The sequence below is a fragment of the Nesoenas mayeri genome (genome assembly GCF_963082525.1).
Source record: "Nesoenas mayeri genome assembly, chromosome: 6".
NCBI lineage: Eukaryota > Metazoa > Chordata > Aves > Columbiformes > Columbidae > Nesoenas > Nesoenas mayeri.
The window spans coordinates 3,770,630-3,789,898 of record NC_137545.1 but is presented as its reverse complement, the minus strand read 5'-3'; the positions used below and the strand labels follow the sequence as shown (position 1 = coordinate 3,789,898).

Below are 19,269 nucleotides of genomic sequence, written 5' to 3'. Positions count from 1 at the left end.
AAAAAAGATAGCAATAGCCATTTACAGGAACAAATTGCAATAAATTGTTCATTGGGCTAAAAACATATTGAAAAGGTTGTAATGTCACCTATCTCAATTCTGAATCTGACCACTGCAACTGCCAGAATTTTAATTTACTGCTGGGGAATTACAATGCTGTCAAAGCAAAGCCAAATACCCTCTTTGTGATCAAGGAACATCTGACCCTATGCAGCTTTACATCAAATGCTACTTATCTTAAATTCAATTAGCAAGCTTGGGTTTGGAGGTTTGGGTGTCTTTGTTTTTGTTTTATTTTCTTTCATTTTGTTCCTGAAACACAGTTATAGCAGCCATTTAGAGAGGGATTGTGCTGTGAGCAAGTCAACACCGTTAAGGAAAAATATGCAAGCAAGCTAACTTGCATGAGTACATATGCTTATTACTGTACCTCTACCATTGGTTCATCTTCAACAGATTTAAGAATCAAGCCCCTGAAAGTTGAGATACACATTTAAAGTGACCAAAAGATTAGACATGTTTCTGGAATCCACAAGAGAAGGTAGCAGCAATCACTTGCAATCTTGAGTGTTATATTCAGTCTCTCCTGATGAAATCTGGCTGAGCCGTTTGCTTGATCCCCACAGCTTTTGGGAAAGCTGACCTGAGTGCATCTGTTTAAAAGTAATTCAGAGAAACAAAAGGAGGGGGAAGGGATAAGGTGGATAAATTAAAAAGGAATTCAGACACTGATTCTGGTGAAATGCAGACACTACAACGTACTGCATAAACAAAATTAGACCAACAAAAATTATTTGAAAACAAACCAAAAGTTACACTTAGGGATGATTCTTGGGACTGACAAAAAACAACAGACAAAACACTGATCAAAGTCTTCTCTGGTTTTGAACGGTTAAAGGGTTATTACCAAGTAATGCAGACTTGTTACTTATCCTACTTCAAATGGCTTAGAAACAGTGTTTCGATTGCTATTTTGATAGGAAGGAAAAGAGGTGAATGTGAAGCAAAAAAGAACCAAAGTAGAAGAAAGGACGTTTTATTTTAGAGATTTCAAACAGAAATTGCTAGAAGTGAAAAGGAAAAGATAAGCAAAATGCAAGGCAGTGACAGCAGAATGGAGGAAAGAGAGAAAGGTTATCTCCTGGTGTCAGATTTATACAGTCTTCCAAAGATCCTGGGTGAAGTGCCCAGAGTAAAATTTAAACCAGAAGTAATTCATATTGAGTAAGTATACAGAAGTATAGACAGATAACAAGCAACCAGAGGCCACGTTAAATCCAGCATCTGGTAGGTTTGCCATCTGACAACAATTTGTAAGAAACTGTTTTAATTTCTTTCTTAAATATAAGGCTTAAGATTGGCCAGTAGCGATTAGCCTGGCAGCTAATTAGGTGGTGAAATCCCTCACAGTTCAACAAACAAGGTGCGTGTCTGAAGAGCGCAGCTTTGAGAACAGCTCCCGGCACTCGGAACTACAAGTTAAGCTTGCTCAACAACGGTGTCATTGCAGCAGCAGCCTGCTAGAAAAGGCACAGGGATTGGCACGGGCGGGTGAGCATCCCCCAGACCGTGCAGCATCCCAAACAGCCACGTCATTGTTAAAAATACAGTGACATTTGTTGTACTTCACTTCGTACTGGATACTGTCAATGCAGAAACACTAAAGGCCAATCTTAATACCAAGCAGCATTTCACCGTATGCACAATAAAGTTGGTCTCTCCCTTTATCCCAAGGATCAGTATCACCACAAAAAGCCAGAACTACAACACTGTCTTCTGTATAAGGATAAAATTCTAGAAATTCATATATTCCTTCCAAACTACAAATAATTCAAAGAAATACCCCACATACATATGCTTTTCAAATATATTGATTGATGGCATTATAGAAAACTAGAAAATCTGGGACATAATGTTGTTCCTTAAAAAAAAAATCTATTCACATAGATATTAAGCTTGCAGATCATCTGAATTATAAACAGATTATCCTGAAAAAAAATTCATATAAGGAATCCAGTCTTTGGAACAACACTTTCTCCATAGTTAGAAAAATAGATGTGATTAACAGCTGAAAGAAAAAAAGCCTCCGGTCTAATGATATACATACATTTCAGCCTACAAAAGATCTTTGCTAAGGAACAGGATGCTGAGAAATGACAGTAACATTAAAACTGTCATTACAAACGTATGTTTAACCCCATCAGAAGCACCTCTCTGTCAATTGTGCAGTAGGACAAAGTCCAGCTGCAGGTCAGTGGGAACCTCCCTCCCCATCCGCTGCAAACAAAGTCAGGCTAACACTGTGGGAAGCCTGGTTCAAATATAAAACCATGTATCTCCTAGCTAAAACACTTTAAACTACCAGCAAATAAAGTCGCTCTGTTTTCACAATTAAAATATAAAATTAAATTAAGACACTTTTCTGGCATTTACTAAAGGTCATGCAAAAGTGGTAATCACATGTTCAAATAAATACACCGCAGCACAATGGAGATTGGGTTATAAAGAGAAGCAGGTTTAAACTAACCCAAGTACTTTGAAAATCATGACAAGAAGTACTTAAAGCAAAATCGTTCTGCACAAGCAAAACTGGGCACAGCTATTTGACAGATGGATGCTCTGTATTTGATATTGCATACGCAGTACCAACAAGTTTATATTCACCATATGGAGCACAGAGCATATTGGAAACCTACACAAGTGATTCTTTGTGCACTGTAATTAGAGACTCTGAACAGAAAGCAGTAATATTTTTTTCCCCAGTGTCAATCAATGCGTATCAAAAGATCTGACAGAAAGCATGAGAAATAAAGTAGCTTGCTCTCTTTCGCTTCCAGTTTTCTTCTGGAAAATTATTTCATCAAGAAGTGGCTGACAACACTATCACGTTCAGAAAAAGTTAGCTACTATGACTTTGCTTATTCAGATGCGAGTGATAAGGTTTGCAAGTTAGTCCAGCTGAGCTTCCCATCTGTGATCCCTATAAACCTTTGATTCTTAATGAGAAATTTCAGTAGAGCAGTCTCAATAGTTATTTTTTTCCCACTGAAAACTGAAACTTGCTCTTAAATTTACCCTGCCATAGAGGAGACCTCTTGCTCAACTGGAAAGCAGATATAAGTGAGCTTCCCACTGTTCGGTAGAAAAAGTTCTTGATGGTGGGTTTTACCTCTGCGGGCTTGCCAACACCAACGATAATCAACTTGCCGTCCTCCAAGCCAACAAGGATGTGGCTGTACTCTTTGGTGACAGAAATGCAGTGAATTGGCAGTCGCATGGCTAAGGGGGAGATGCTCAGGCTCAGGCTGCAATGATCAAAAACCACAGAGACAAAGCTCATCACGTATGTGTTTGCACATATGGCAAAGAATCACACTGCAGTTGAAATTGTTGTCTGTGGGATGCACTATAAAACACAGCTTCTCGATATCCAGTTTGCTATTTCAATTATTGTAAACTGCTACGGAATGACCTAGTCATACTCCAGAATGGAGTTCAAATAACAAGAACAGGCATAGATGTGTCAGTAAATTAAGACATTTTCACTGAAGAACAGTAACATTACCCCCACAACTGCCTAAACAACAAAGATCCCTCCCATTCTGAGGAGCAATGGAGCTCTACAGAGTGCAGCAGTAAGGAGAGTTTGAAACTCAGTGCAGAACTACATGAGACGTGATCTTGCAATTGCTGAGCTCCCAGTGACCAGTCAGACATGGGGACAATCACAGCTCGCAGATGTCAGACACAGCTCTTCCCGAATTCTGTCAGTTCTAGGTGTATAATTGGGACAAATGCCTGGTATAACCTCCCATTTTTCTTTTCTCCTTATCTTCGTTCCCCCATAGAAGAGTTCTTTCAGGAATACAGAAAAAAGCAATGGTTACCACCTACAGCACCAAGCAAAGCCCACGTTACACAGCCATTTCTCAATAAATCTTTATATTTGCATCTCGATAATAAACTGCTGATGGTGGTACACTACCTGTAGAGATCCCGTATGGAAAGAAATCCCTGTAAGCTGCCCATCACTATATACTCGCCAGTCACACACATATCTGACACTTCCTCCTTCAGAGTCTCAGAACCCAAATATTTTCCATTGACAGAATAGAGATGTAATGCATTCTTATCCTGAAAAGATCAAAAAGGATCCAGTCAGTTCTCTGTGACATTTAAGATTGTATTATTTGTGTCTTTAGCTCACTAACAGGAGCTAACTTGGGTAATAACCCACAGATAATACTGATGACAACAGTTTCCTTGTCGAATGATACAGGACTACCGAGCCTATACGCAATGTGTATGTACACCAGGTTCTGTATGGAAATTTTTGAAGTTATTTCTCATCACCTGTTGATGTAACATGGTATCGTCTTACCTATCCATCTAATCAATTCCAAATTTTCTGAAAACATTCATGGATTTAATGGACATGTCCCTATTTTATAAGGGTTTTTATTAAGGAAGAAGAAAGGAAAAGAGCACTCTTATTGTCAGCCCCGCTGCCACCCTCCCTCCCCCAACTCAAACTGAAAAGCAGGAGGAAATAGGTATATTTCCACAGAGCTAGATCTAGAAGTATTTTCTGGACAAGGCAATGAATTACTGATGGATTAAAGACATAGCTAACGTGACCACCTGAAGTTCTTTCAGCCTGACAATACCTTGGTCTCTTCTGTCCCCATCTTCCCATAGCAGCTAGCATGCCTACATCCAATAAACTTGTCTTCAAGAAATTTTCCATGTTCATAGAAATCCTAACACCTCTACCCTTATTAAAGCAACTACGCAGCTACTCAATGGACAGAATAAGCTACACTGTGAACCTTAGAGCTCTCCCTCTAAAACTAAAAAACCTCAGTGTCGTCACTGGGCATCTTACACCCCAAACCTACTGCTCCCCTCGCAAACTTCAGTTTCTGTGCACAGTGGAACTTGTTTCCCCCAGTTTTCAACTTCAAAGTAGCTCTCCCACGAAGATTCATCGGGACATGCTTGGGCATCTTCCTTGCAGGTATTGGGAGATTTTAAAGAAACTTACAGGTGCACAGTGTGTCTGTGACTTAAGCTTTAATCCAATTTCACTCACACAGACTAGCAAAATAAAAAAAAAATATATGGAAAAAGACACAGGATGCTCAAAAAGTCTTATTACTTTAGAAAAGAAGGATAAAGTTAACAATATTTATGACTAATGTCTTCAGAGAAAGAGAGAGAGGTATGCCATGAACCTAAGTACCTTAAGAGTAGTCTTTCCTTCTATGCTGGTGTGGACTACTATGTGGCCTTCCCAGGACACAGCCAGATTGGGAACAGTCAGCAGGAGAGAACTCTCACAAGGTGGTCGCAAAGTCCTCACGTACTGACCTTTCCGAATAGTGTGGACAATAACAGTTCCATCCTGCAGTCAAATTTAGGTAAATTGTTACTCAGCAGGTAAGTTACCGCAACACATAGAAAGAATATTTAAATAGAGAGGGAATATTATGAAAGCACTTAAATCCTTAACTGGAGATCGAGATTCCTGAGCATTAGGAACGCTACACAAAGAAACCTTCCCCTCAAGGCAACGTACTACAGGCACATGAAAAATAAATGCAAATAGGGCAACAGGGGAAGGACAGACAGCAAATCAGCCGTTTCACAGGTCACATATATGAGTAAGAATTAAGTGCAGGATAGAGTTCAGCAGCCTGCCAGAGTCATACAGTAAGGTAGAATCCCAGAATCACAGAATGTCAGGGATCAGAAGGGACCTCAAAAGATCATCTAGTTGAATCCCCCCGCCGGAGCAGGAACACTTACATGAGATTACACAGGAAGGTGTCCAGGCGGGTTGGAATGTCTGCAGAGAAGGAGACTCCACAACCCCCCTGGGCAGCCTGGGCCAGGCTCTGACACCCTCACCAGGAACAAGTTTCTTCTCAAATTTAAGTGGAACTTCTTGTGTTCCAGTTTGTACCCATTAACCCTTGTCCTACCATTTGTTGTCACCAAGAAGAGCCTGGCTCCATCCTCGTGACACTCCCCCTTTCCATATTGATCCCCATGAATGAGTGCCCCCTCAGTCTCCTCTTGTCCAGCTCCAGAGCCCCAGCTCCCTCAGCCTTTCCTCACACGGGAGATGCTCCACTCCCTTCAGCATCTTGGTGGCTGCGCTGGACTCCCTCCAGCAGTTCCCTGTCCTGCTGGAACTGAGGGGCCACAACTGGACACAAGATTCCAGGTGTGGTCTCCCCAGGGCAGAGCAGAGGGGCAGGAGAACCTCTCTGACCTACTGACCACCCCCTTCTAACCCACCCCAGGTACCATTGGCTTCCTGGCCACAAGGGCCCAGTGCTGGCTCATGGTCACCCTGCTGTCCCCAGGACCCCCAGGTCCCTTTCCCCTACGCTGCTCTCCAAAAGGTCATTCCCCAACTTATACTGGAACCTGGGGTTGTTCCTGCCCAGATTCAAGACTCTACACTTGCCCTTGTTATATTTCATTAAACTTTTCCCTGCCCAACTCTCCAGCCTGTCCAGGTCTTGCTGGAACACAAATAAGCTGCACAGAACCTTCAAGGTTAAGGAAGCAGGCATGAAACTATCACAGAATTGTTCCTATGAGAAGCTTAAGATCTCCAAATAAGTCCACACTCATTAAAGCTCATCTGTGCAGAATAACACAACATGGTAGCTGAGGCCCATGCTGTGCAGAGCAGTTTGAGACAGCCCAGTTTAAGCAGGCAGCAAGGGAGAGGATGCATAGCATCTTGATGTGCAAGGCTGAAGAAAACATCATGAAACAGTCACATTTTTATATTATTCTTCATCAACTTCAAACATGCTCTATGGTTTGAGTAAAGAAAAGGCAAAGAAGGGCAAAGTATGACAATGCTTACCCTGGATCCTGACACTGCCATATCCAGCTCAGTGCTGATGCCAACACTCGAAACTTCATCAGTATGCCCGTAAAGGATCTGTAACGGCCTAGGTGCTAGACCTACAGGCACTCCTCCCTGAGAGTAACAAAAAGTGCAATGACACAGTCTCTTGCAGCTGAAGGACAAACAAAAAATAAATTTCTGGTATCTTCACTATCAGTTGTGGGAGATGTATATTTGACATAGACCAAAAGCGAAGGCATAACTCACCTGTTCCAATGCCAATTTTTTACCTTTTATGTCAGCAGTGCTGTTTACTGACATCACAAGAATGAACGAAGGACATGTGAAAGACAGAGCTTTTTAGTCGCCTTGTTTATATCCCTTCAGATGTCCAGGTTACACCACAGTTAGCAATCCTAATAGGAGTTAGGATCCACTCATCTACCCACTTTTTCTTCATCTGTGTATCTGGGCTTGTTCAGTTCTTACAGTTTACATTGCACTTAAGCACTATGTTCACAGCCATGCTTAAAGAAGTTGAAAGTTATTTTCCTTAAAATTACAGCAACTCTGTTTGATCTTCTAAGGAAGAGCTAATATTCTTTCTCAGTGACTACCGGTAGTACAATATACAAAGGAAATACTGTAATAATGTTCATTAAAAACAGTAATTTTCCCACATGACTGCAGGGTGTAAAAAAATCATTTAGTACTTTTGTTCCAGCATATACAGACATCCTCAGACCAGTCCTACGGCAAGACCTGTGCTTAGTGAGAGGGTATTAGTAAATAGTTCCAAGAGGACTCTTTATTGTCACTTCTGTGATAGATATTTGGCAGTCAACCAAGGCCAGGGAGCCTGAAGAATGCAGGAATGCAGAACAAGTGTCAAAATACAGAGCTGGGAAAAAATGCAGAGCAGACAAGTAGAATGGACGTGACAGCATGCAGTCATTGCTGCCACTTTGTAAAGACCAAGGGAAAATTCTCACAAGAAGAATTTACAATACATACAAGATATTTAGATATCCATTAAAGAATAATAAAAAAAAATACATGAGAAGTCTTAAGAAAAAGCAACTCTAAACAAATATCATCTCCAAAGGATGACTTATTTAACTCATACTAAGATAAACTAAAAAATGCTCAACATTTATCCTCACTTGAGACAAAAAAAATACTGTTGTGAGCACTAAGGTCTCATCTTTTTGACCAAACACTATTGGTACAAAGTACTTCTTGAAAGAATTCTAAATGTTCCCACCAAAAAGACGGCTTCCACAAAAAGACATGCAGTTACACGCCTCTGTACTGGTTTAATGTGCTGACTTTAGTTCAATTATAACAAGGTGATGTGACAAAATGTACTGTCCATAATACGACAGCTCCCCCTGCAGTTAATCCTACTCATTTTACCTTTAATGCAGCAATCAGAAATGAGCATTTAAATGCTTAACAATGGAAACGGCCTCACGTTTCGTGTATGAGTACACACATGCATCACACAACCACTTTCATTGTGTGAAAGCACAAGACCAATATTAAAGAATTCTGAAATGCCAGCATAAATCCAGTTCACAGACTAGTGTTGGCTTTGCTATCACCTAGTGTACTCGTTCAACAGTGGAAACAATACGCTAAAATGCAAGTAGTACACTGAACAGCAGCCTAGAAATGTAAAAATCCCCAACTATAAACACTGTTCTAACAAATTTAGGAAGTCTCAAGCACTGTCTCTTTTTTGTTCTTCTATCTGTACAACGGGGAACAATATTTGCCTATCCTGAAAATAATCTATGACATCTTTAAGAGTGCCTCTGAAATACTGTACTTCAGCTGTAAAGTAACTAATGTGTATAGTGAATATTTCAAATACAGAAGACAATGGGAGTAGTAAAATTAGTAAGCTAATCAATTTTAGTGGCCTGTCTTCCCTGCCAACCTGAAAGGAAATCAATAAACCATCACAGCAAGACAGAGGAGCACAAAAAAGCATTCAGAAACTGCTTCTCAGAGTATGCCTAAATAACCTACCTGCTGAACTATTTGCCATATCATGCAGGTAGTGTCTCTGGAGCCTGAAATTAAATGAATTCCACAGTAGTCTATTGCCAAGCAGGTCACAATATCTAGATAAAGGAAAGAAAACACAAGGTTATCATCACAGAAATATTTAAAACTAACTTCCCACAGAGTGACAATGTGCATGTAACAGACCAACAACGTATCCTGATTTGCAGTCAGTTCACTGTGATAAGGGCTGATGAGACTATATTAAACAACGAAGTCTTGTACAGGTGTACCAACCTGATTTAACCACCTTTGCTACCTAAAACCAGCAGTCAAGCCTTCTTTTGAAACGACATTAAACCATCACTCCAATGACTAAAAAGTCATGCTGAAGTATTTATGTATAATCATGGTTCAAATATTCTTCTGTTCCTATGCTTCCATTCCTTTATAACAGCTGGGCTTGTCCGCTCGAGTGCACTGGCTACAACTATTTCCAAGAAGACCAAACATCAAGACACAATAAGCAAAACCTTTCATTTCACGATATAAACAATTACTAACCCATGTGCCTGAGGTGCTGTCCAACCAGCTTGCCTTTCGTAAGAGATGTCACTCTGATGCTGTTGTCCCAGTGTCCTCCACTAAAGAGCAGCTTTGCATCATGGGACACTGCAAACAACTTGGAGGTGATCTCCAGCCCCGGTGCAAAGGGACCACTCACATTGCGCTGGGTTCTGCAGGCAAATGATGAGCAGTTAAGGGTAGCTTTAGTTCAGACCAATGTATTTTGCACTTCCTATATCCTTAAAAATTAATAAGAAATTCCACCTATAGAGGAGGCTATATCTAAAAAAATAATTGGTGGAATTCTGGCACCCTGATATCCAGGGCAATACTCTCACTACCAGCAGCAAGTGGAAGCAAGATTTCACCTTAGATCTTTTCAGTCTTTCATGCAATTTGATCCTGTATGAATAACTCATGTCCCTACTAAGTATTGTTACAATAAAGAAAAAAAAGAATATTCTAAAAAGCGAAGAAGCAAACCCACCACATATACCTGCACTATAGTGTAAGGAAGTATGAAGACTGACCATCTCAGATTCAAAGATGAGTATTTATTTTTAAAAGTTAGAAGTACATCTAAGAATGGAGAACCTTGAAGTACTACTTAAATAACCCTTTACTAGAACAGTATTACAGATTAGAGGTAATATTCTTGAACATCAGAAGATGCATTCTTATGTGAAAACTCAGCCAATGAAAACAGTATAACCCACTGACTGTTGAACAATTACTGTGTTTTATTAGTGTAGATGCATTCATCCGCACCTCGCCTCATCACATGCTTACTTGGGATTTGTCACTGTGGTATCTCTGATGAATGTAAAATAGTTGGAGATATTTTTATCATAAGGCAGCCAACCATGAGTTCCAATAACACAGTTCAGACTTGCTGTTACCTAAAAAAGTTTGAAAGGAAAATCTGTGAAACCCACAGGTATATTTTCTGCTTTCCTTTGATGGCAATGGAGCTTGCATAAAATCCAGCACGGCCTTCTACACTTCCATCTACAAATCAAAAAAACATCCAGCTGAGGTGAGTTAATGCACATGTGGTGCATATTACCAAATTAGAATAGTGTGTGTTCTAGATACACCAGAGAAGTTGAAAGCAGGGAGAAGGAACATGTAGCAAGGAGGTAAAATACAAAACACCCAGTCAGCTGCTGCTTCTCTTATTTGAAATAGCAGTCATTAAACGTTAACATATTACCACAGGAAGATGATTTTTAAAAAAAAATGTACTACAGTTCTACTTCTGAGAAATAAGAAGGGAATGTAAATAGTCGAGGATATTTTCATTAGATATTTAGAAAAAATAAAATGAGAATTGTAGATGTGTCCAAATTCTAAATTATATATGCACATACCACACTAAGCCAGGACAGTACATTTGACCTACAAAGTAGGAATATTGGAAAATAATATTCTTTCCTGCAAAACCAAGGTATTATTGCACAGGGCCTGTATGCAGACCATACATACAGATGTAAATACAAAACCACTCTCCTCTTTTCATCATTTGGTCATCTGCCATAGTGTAAGCACAACAGTTAATTTCAGCAACAGTGCCAGCCTTTGAAGTAAGTATATGTGGCATACAGTATAGTTTAATATATGGGTCGGAAAGTAATGATAAACATAATGGTGCCATGAAAAACTGCCATTTTCAAGCTGGGCTGCACTGCATTAGGAAGTTGATTGCTATTATGGAAGTGGATTGAGTGGGCAACTTACACCACACCTCACGACAACTGACACTCATGTCTCATCAGTTCTTAAATGCCATTCAACAAATCAACCTGGTTTCTCTACAGAAGACAAACGTTTAACTTATAGCTGACATTCACTATGGGTTAAAGGAACACATTTGAACAGGAACAGTTAAGAAGTGTTTCTCTACAAGTTGTATGAAACATACACACCTATTTGACTGTCTGCAGTCTAAGAATAGTATTGACACACGCAACTCACCAAGATCTCTGGGCTTCCCTGAGAAATAAAGGAACGTGCCTGATTCCTGGGGACAACAGCTTTGATGATGGGCACACCATCACTGATTCCCTAAGAGAAAGGACACAGTTTCGGTTTGATTATATGTAAGAGCTAAAGGACAAATCTGGTATCTGTGGAGAGTAAAACCCAAAGGCTCTGGAGTAACGTCAGCCATGTAGAGTCCTCTAAGGCACTGGAACACACATATCCAGTTCATGCAGGGATGCTTTGTTGCAGACACCAGAAATGAAACCCTGGCTCTGTCCTAAATCAGGGAGTTTAGCTCCCAAGTTCAGGGAGTCCTCAGGTGCCACCAGTGATGTTCTTGGTTTTCTTAGCATCTTAAGACTCAAAAAACACCCACACAAGCAGCCAGAAGATACAAATTTAGGGGATTCAACCTCGATGAAACTAATTAAGAAGACAGAGCTCATTTTAGACACATTTGCATTTTAAAAACATTTTCTTAAATAGGAAGCATGTTTATTTTCATCTAGGTTGTGACCTTTTGTTTCAAGCACATCAGAAATTTCAAATCAGATTTTACAAAATTTCAGGTAACATTACCTCGATGAAGAATGACTTCAGTTCAGTGAGGTGCTGAAAGAGATTCAGGGTGGAGGTGTCACTTTTAGTCAGTCTTTGCACTACCTCTTCTGCTGACAGCCTCTGTGGATGGGGTTCCTAGGAGACAATATTTGAAGGATTATCAGGTTACACAAATTTATTCATTTGTTCAAGTCACATAATACTCAGAAACTTCTTGATAATCAATGGGAAAATAGACTCTTGAGCACCTAATTTCCCTTGGTAAAGTATATTAATTTCTTTCGAAAACGGTATGTTAAATTTCCATCAGTGTGACCTTTAGCAGTGGTAATGTAGCAAAGACTTAAAATTCCTAAAATTACAACCTATTCTCTTAGAAACCATCATCTTTTCATTCTTTTTCCAAAGTCCTTTGTTACTCAGTTGGATTTAACCACAAAGGTCTCACTGAGAGGGAACAAAGAGCATTACCTTTAACAGCTGACATGGAGTTTGCCCAAAATTGTTTATCATCCCTTCTAAAGCTTTCCTTTCTTTCTCATCTGTTAAAGCATCCAAATCCACAGCCCCTAGATCACAACCAGAATGATGAAGGGTAGAAAAATGGAAAAAGAACATGATCCAGACAACTTATTGAGAACTGATAATGGTCAACAAATGTTGTGAAGCTTAATTTAATTGCAGTGTTATCACATTTTACTCCTGAAAAGCCTTCAAACAATGCCTTCATGTTAAAGATAATCTGAAAACTCCACTCAGTAAGTGGAATTTTAAGTGTATCTGTAAAAGTGCAAGAATTGAAGGCTTTTTTCTTATCAAACAAATTTAATATACATCATGCATGCAGCACATTGCATATAAAAGCCACTCAAAATTCAGCTTTGGAATTAACAGTCTATCATTTATCTTCAATATTTGTTGTTTTTAACCAACTTGCCTTGTCTCCTAAACCACAAGAAACCTCTTCCCACAAATGCTTTTAAGCAAGCAAATGAGAAACTAACAAAAACTCCCAAGCACTTTAAGAAACAAAATACAAGTGCCAGGAACAGCCGCCCTTTGAAAAGCCACCTTTATTAAAATTTCGGGTTTGCAACTTCTGAATTAAATATTCTGGTTGTTTGATGATAAACTGCAAGTTATGCTTCATCTATAATTCTGTTGCCTTACCATAGGCTACTATATGGCATGCTCACAAATCAAGTGGTTTTTGTCTAAGACTGAAAATCCCCAAGTCTGACGACAATGACAAGAGAACACACTGCTTTGTACCTTCATAAGTACAATAATAGAACACATTGAGTGCCTCCACTGCAGCTGGTCCCCTCTGCTTGTAGCCAAAAATCAGATCTATCCATTCATGAAGATGAGCGGAAACATACTCAGATTCCTAGAACAGAAAAATACTCTTGTAAGAATAAGAACTGCTGCTTTCTTGAAATATTTACTATTTTCTGTGAAAGAGATTTAATTCCAAAAGACATTTAATTCCAAAACTAGGTATACACCAATATATAGGGCAAAAGTATAAGAATATCCATGTGCGTTAAGGGTAGTAACCGCCAGTAAGAGGGAAAATTAATCCAGCACAGCAGCACATCTAGACTATCGAAATGCAACTATGCAATGGAAGGTAAGCTGCTAGCTCTTGAGAACCATAAAGCATAATCTTTAAAAAGCAAGGGAAGCCTTATCACCTAAACCCACCTAAGTCTGCATTCTATGTCTTAGGGCAGCAAACTCCCACATGATTCGTATCTTCAAGCTCTTCCCTTCTTTTTTTTTGAGCATTTTATGGACATACACAGCGCTTTTAACTGAAAGTTCTAACGGTACTTGTAATGTCAAACGCAACCACCACTCTAGTTCAAATGTAGCCTCAGTAGTTCACACTTAAGCCACAGTGACGATGTGGAGGTGTACCTGCTTTATCATTATTTCACACATATAAACCCCATCTTACCAGAGCCTTCCTGTGTTTATAAATGAAGTCTTCTGGGGAGTGAGCCCATTTGGGGAGAACAACATCATTTACCACCTCTTTGGATATTTGAAGCTGACCTAAGTTAAAATCTAGTGAAGAATTTGGAGAATTTTAAGAGTTACTACAAAATATTTCAAGTATCTTGATACCTCAACAAAGATTGAAAAGTATTACTATCTCAATAAAAGGGAAGGATATTGAAAAATTCTTAATGTGTATTTCCAGCAATGCTACCACCAAGGGCAAGTTCTGCCTGAATGTTTAATAAGTTAAATAATACAGGATAACAATTGTCCGAAGTACCTAAATTATTCCAAAGCTGAAGTCTCAGCCTTCAAAGTAGCATTTATCATTTACACAGCTACCTGTAAACAGATTTGCATTTGCTTTCTTTTAGCAGGACTAAGAGTCCAAAGCACTTCAGTGAGGTTATTCATAAGAATGAAGTTACTTTCAGGTTTCAATGGTTGTAGTATCAAGGCTTCAAGAAGTCTTAAATCCCACCAGGTTTCACTAGAACGACTCTAAATGCTTAAATCACTTTTGAAAGTGTGACCTGGATGTTTCCAATTTTTATAACTTAGAACTCTTGTAGACTGTAGCTAGCAGAATAAATTAGCAGCAACACACATACAAATCCATTTTTAAATTGTGTAATAGGTAGAAAACCCATTCACTATGCAATTAATGTGAATTAAAAACTGGCTAGGAGTCTCACATCAGAATGCAGGATGCTGTCTTTGCAATCAGCATTATCAGCCATTTTTTTTTTCCTTGTGGGCACTGAAACCTTACAAGGCTCTAAAATCAGGTGATTTAACATTACATTGGAAGGTAACTGTAGCAAACAGAAAATACATTGGTTGCCTAGAGCAAATAAAAGATCTCACATGTTTGAAGATGTCCAAACTCTATCATTCAATGAACCCAGTAAAAAGAATACTAATTAGCCTATATTAACTTTTGTTAATTATTTAATCAGTATTAACTGCTGTAACTTTTTCTTTTTCAAACATCCCAATGATCATCTCTGGTATTTTACATTAGATAAACAACACTATTTTTAGCCATACTTAAGTCCCTAGTCTGAATTTATCAACAACATTGAGGCTGTTGCTTAACACAACTGATGTCTTCATTAAACAATCTGAAGCCAGCATGATGATTAAAGTAATTTCTACAAGCACACTATAAAGTTTACATAGGAAGTGTTCCACAGCATTCACAAATGGTTGTAACAATTCTTCTCTGAAGAACACTAGAACAGCTTTCTATGAGAATATTTGGAATAGTCAGTTTACCATTTTGATTCTCCAGGAACTCTGGAAAGTAGAAGAACTCTGGGATAAGTTCCTTGACATCATTGGGATTGTCCATGAGCGCCTGCCATGTAGCAGGAATAGAGTGGAACTGCCTGTCAGCACAGTCAAACCTGCAGATCAGAAATCCCAGGTTAGACTTGGTTCACTCCCTCAGTAAACTGGTAATGAAGCAAAATGAGGGTGCTGCTCATTTGCCCACAGTATACCTGCCACTTTGAAGCTGGATATGAAGTGTTGTGAAAGGTTCTACTTGAATGAGGTAATGCATGACACCAGCAGCATTTGAGTAGTGTGTCCCATAGTGAAATTTGTCAATCATCCCCAGGGGATCCTCGAAATTCTCATATCTAAAACAAAATAAAGATTTATAAACACAACTGAGCACTACAGTTGATTGACATGTGGATCACAGCATTCTGTAAGAGAAAAATACATTGTGTTTTGTTAAACATGAGGACTTCAATTCTGACTTCAAAAGTCCCTAAGAAAAAGACTTCTGAAAGACAGAAATGTACACCAGATGAAGCCTTTGCATACCTGTTCTTATACTCTTCCCTAGGCAGTTGCTATCAGCTGTCAGAAACTGCATAAAGGGCAAGACAGGACTGATTTAGTATGACTTAATGCAATAGACAATCCCCCCTACATCACTAAGCTGTACAGATATTATTGAAGGGACTTGTCACAGTTTCTTGCAAGATTTAAGAAAAAAAAAAAGATAAAAAGATTGTGTGTGTGACTGTGTCGAGATGCAGAAAAGAGATTTAATTGACACTTTTCTACAGGCAACCTCACTGTACAGTGCCCCGCCACCATCTGGCTGATATATTGCTCAGTGGCACAAGGCTGGTAAGTGAAATTGGTTCTCCAGCAGTACGACTAACTACAATTTCAATACAGTCAAGGGCAGAGCCTAATCATTCAAAGAAAATTCTCCACGTTCCAAGTTTTCTGAAGAAAGCTGGTTTTGGAAGCTGTCTGACTGGTGCAATGTGGTATGACGGACGGCACACTCACTCCCCACACTAGCAAAAAAAGAAGGATTGCTACACAGATGTGCAGGTGTAAGTAAGTACTTGTCATTCCTACCTACAGAGGAGTTGCTGCAAGTCACTGAGTTACATTTTATTTCAAAGATAATAATCTATGCTTGAAAAAAAGAGCAGGAAGCACAGACTCTGGTTCAATGTTACCTCTCAGCATAGGCAGCTCAACTCACAGTAGGATTTTGCATTCCTTATCTTGAAGCAGACATGGGACATAGTATTCTCTCTGCAAGCTGCTGGGTCTTTAAGTGTTTCTCCAGCGTTTTACTGTTTTTATCTCCACATCTCAGAAACAATTGAAAATTTGTCCTTTCAGTGCCATCTAAGCTAACTAATCTGAATACAGTAGGAACAACAAATCGTAACCTTTGCAAATGCACCTGTGATGTTATAAAACTAGTTTTTAAAACTTTCACTGTCACAACTTTATTTTTGAAATGTGTTATTAGCCTGAAGGCTCAGAAAAGATAGAGAAATAGAACAGAGTGTTCAGGTACATACTTCTCTTTCACAGCCTTGGCATTATTTTCATTTACCACCCCTATGGGTTTGGACAGATCTCTAAAGACTGCAGGATTGTTCAGGTCCAGTTCTTCTGAAGTATAATCTCGTAAAATCCAAGGGAACTATAAAAGAGTCAAAGATAAAACTGAGATTAAAAATCCATCTTTCAAAATAGAAAAAATACAACTGGCAAAAACCAAAAAAAATAGTCTTTTTTAATTACCACCGGATATTGAGCAAGGTCATTGTAAGTTCGTCCTGCCATTGTGTTCAGCTGAATAAGGTAGTCAAAGTTGGATATTTCTCTATTCACCCATTTCTGAAAAAGAGAAAAAGATACAATGGAAGTCACTATATGAAAGATACCACTATTGCAAATTACACGTTGTGGCAGTGTTTATCTGCCAGAGGACAGCACTGGCAAGTGAAAGACACACAACTGCAAGAATGGTATGAAGAGATGGAAATTAAAAACACATCTACTACATATAAAAATGTATCCATATTTAGGGTAATACAGACACTTTGACATTTTCCTTTTATACCAATGTTACTAATTCCCTTAAGATCATATTTCCTGCTTAATCTTCATGAGTTTCATTGAAAGCCCCATCATGAAAAGGTAGCAGGGAAAATTATCCATGCATGTCGTGAAAAATGTTCCAAAATGGGCACTCAGTATCATGGACTGAAAATAGAAGCAGGTCTGCTACATGTTTTCTACTCTTGTTGGAACCCTTGTCACAATCTCATCAACACAAGAGGCTGCTCCATCCGTTTACCTCACTGACTGTACACAACGGAACACAGTGGGTTCTAAGAATATGCATGTGAAAGTTTGGGGCGAGACCGAAGGTACAGAAATTGGCAGTCGCCATCTAAACACTGGGGGAAAAAAGCCAAATCAGTAGTCCAGGATGTTCCAGGACTCCTTCAGGAAGCAGAGGAATGCTTTAGACCGTTTGTGCTGAAGTCTCATACCTGCATCAGACCTGAAGCTTTAAAAAGTTCCTGCGGAGATCTTGTCCCAGAAATATTTGGAGAACGCAGTGACAATATTCGACTATATACTTTGTTGCGTACCTGTTAGAAAGCAGCATGAATAAAACAATTGTTCTAGAGACTGAAGCTGACAAGTAAACAGCTTCTCTGCTACTTAAAACGTGAAATAAATGGAATACAATTATGCTTTAAACACTTCTATCTCTTGCTGCATAAAACATTTGGACATGGATGGACATGACATCCTTCAATTACAGGATACAAAGGCAACAAATAACATGAAGCAGATTTTTTCACTTTTGTGTAGATGCTACACAGTAAAAAATCACTGTTGCCACAGAAGTCTTCTAGGAAATACTGCTGCTGTTCAAATAAAATTATACCAATGTTTTTCCTACAAAATTATTGCAAAGGTTTATTTGCTAAAAACGAACAAACAAAACCCACAAACCCCAGTCTTGACAACATTTTATAGGAGCTATTCATGAACTGACTGAGGCAGAATGCAAGCCCCCCTCTCTCCCCCTCCCTCCTTTGATATGGAAGGAGTAGACACATCTCCCTCTCTCTGCTGCTTGAGGCCAACAGCTGCTTTTGTTTGGCCCCAGAGCCCCCAGCCAGGGTCATTAAGAGAAGGGAGCACTGAGGCACCAGGGAGCCGCTGGGCACCCGCGGCCAGTGTGGGGGATGTTTGGAGGCTTCAGGGGCACCCACAGCCAGGGTGGGGGTGCAGAGAAGCTCCTGGAATGCCCACAGTCAGATCTGATCAGGCTGTAAAAAACGGGATTCTCGTCGAGGCTCCGCCCCTTGCGCGCGACCTCTTGGAGTTACGAGCTGAGCCGCTGCCGCCAGGATCCACTGCCAATGCCACTGCCTACCTCCTTATTGAAGTTGAGGAAATAGTTGGTTTGGTCGGTCAGGAAGATCTCCAAAGCTGACCTCCTCAGGTTGTACCGACGCAAATGGATCTCTCGAATTTGAAAAAGGTGCCATTTGAAATCAAAACCTACTCCTAGGAAGACAATTTTGATAGTTGACTGGGCTTATATCAAAAACTTTTCATTTAGACATAACGCAGGATCGTTTCCAATCACCCCAGGGTTATCCCTAGAAAAGCTCAATTTTATGTGCGGCTTGATTAACCATCTTACTAGGAAAATGTAACTTCAGCTATTGTTCTACTGAAAGAAAGAGGCAGCAGGGAATATCTGATGGAGTGTATAATTGTTTTTGCTTTCTGATCAAGGTCACTTCATAAATGTATTCTGTTGATAAAAAATATGAACCAACCCCCTTCAGTCTCTTAAACAGGCTTGAATAGAGGCTTTTATGTTTAGAATTCCCAAAAGGTCAACTACTTGATATACTGGTTTTGAAAATTTTACCAGTATTTGTCAAACATTTCAGGTCACTGTTTTC

The 19,269-nt window shown here is 39.4% G+C and overlaps 1 pseudogene across 1 annotated transcript in view; it reads right to left on the bottom strand.

Annotated features, from left to right (window-relative positions):
* Positions 1-347: 347 nt before the first annotated feature.
* The window catches only part of LOC308041750 (neurobeachin-like protein 1), a 54,239-nt pseudogene continuing 35,317 nt past the window's right edge, over positions 348-19,269 (bottom strand). Inside the window, exons 32-50 of the transcript in view lie at positions 18,729-18,862; positions 17,830-17,931; positions 17,072-17,167; positions 16,846-16,970; positions 15,505-15,645; positions 15,278-15,408; positions 13,956-14,065; positions 13,265-13,382; positions 12,464-12,561; positions 12,011-12,127; positions 11,423-11,512; positions 10,238-10,347; positions 9,446-9,618; positions 8,906-9,000; positions 6,887-7,003; positions 5,243-5,404; positions 3,986-4,134; positions 3,170-3,305; positions 348-653 (exon numbers count right to left, since the gene is read on the bottom strand). The product of the transcript in view is annotated as a neurobeachin-like protein 1 (transcript). The remainder of the gene's footprint in view (positions 654-3,169; positions 3,306-3,985; positions 4,135-5,242; positions 5,405-6,886; positions 7,004-8,905; positions 9,001-9,445; positions 9,619-10,237; positions 10,348-11,422; positions 11,513-12,010; positions 12,128-12,463; positions 12,562-13,264; positions 13,383-13,955; positions 14,066-15,277; positions 15,409-15,504; positions 15,646-16,845; positions 16,971-17,071; positions 17,168-17,829; positions 17,932-18,728; positions 18,863-19,269) is intronic.